Genomic DNA, 929 nt, shown 5'->3' with positions numbered 1-929 from the left:
GGGACACCGAGCCGGCCGACCAGCGGACCGGAAACCCCCACCGCGGCAGCGGCGGGCCCCCCCAAAAGAGGCCCGAGGGGGAAAAGGCAGCTCTCGCACACACCTCAAAGACCCCGTGAACGCCCGCGGAGCCGCCCGCGCCAGCAGGGCCCCACCGCCTCCATCCACACCACACCGCCGGGCACAGCACCCATCATCGACCGCCTCTTTTTCGGCCGCGTGAGCAAGGGCCCACACACACCGGGATCCTCGGCTCCGGGGGGCCAGAACCCCCCCGAGCGGCGCACCACCACGGGCACGGCGGCCCCGGAACACCGCGGGGCCCAGCGCCCGCACGGCGCCGTCGTCGCCAACGGGCGGCGGCCCACACAGACGCTCGGGAACAGCGTCGCCAGGGGCCGGAGGGGGAGGGGGACGGGACCCCCAAAAACCCCACGGCAACCCAAGCACGAGGCCGGGAAGCCACACACCACACGCCCTCGCATCGCGACACGGCACGGGCTCCAGGCTCCGCCACTCGACACACCGCACGCGAGGCAGGGGCGGGGACGGATCGGGAACGTCCTCCACTCACCACACCAGACGACGGCCCGGGAGAGGTCCCGCGGGACCCTCCCCCAGCTCGGAGGGGGGAGGCGCGGGCACGCAGTTTACCGACGCGGGCAGCCACTAGCGCTCAAAAGCGGGGCAGGGAGCGGCAGGGCCGCGGGAGCCCATCGGGGGCGGGCCTCCGCCAACCCAGCAGCGCACGCCGCTTCCCGAACGAGGATCGCTAGAGAACCCCTCCTCACTCTGAGGGTGGCCCGCACCCAACCCCGACGGGAACCCCGCCGGGAACCAGCACACATCAGAGGCGTCCATCCTTCCCACCACGGGGGGCAGGGAGGGGTGGGGCACAGGGGGGGGTCTGCGGCAGCAGCAACACCAAC

Source organism: Dipodomys spectabilis, unplaced genomic scaffold, assembly GCF_019054845.1.
Source record: "Dipodomys spectabilis isolate Male_0828 unplaced genomic scaffold, ASM1905484v1 ptg000278l, whole genome shotgun sequence".
NCBI lineage: Eukaryota > Metazoa > Chordata > Mammalia > Rodentia > Heteromyidae > Dipodomys > Dipodomys spectabilis.
The sequence above is the reverse complement of the archived record's forward strand: the minus strand, read 5'-3'. Positions refer to the sequence as shown.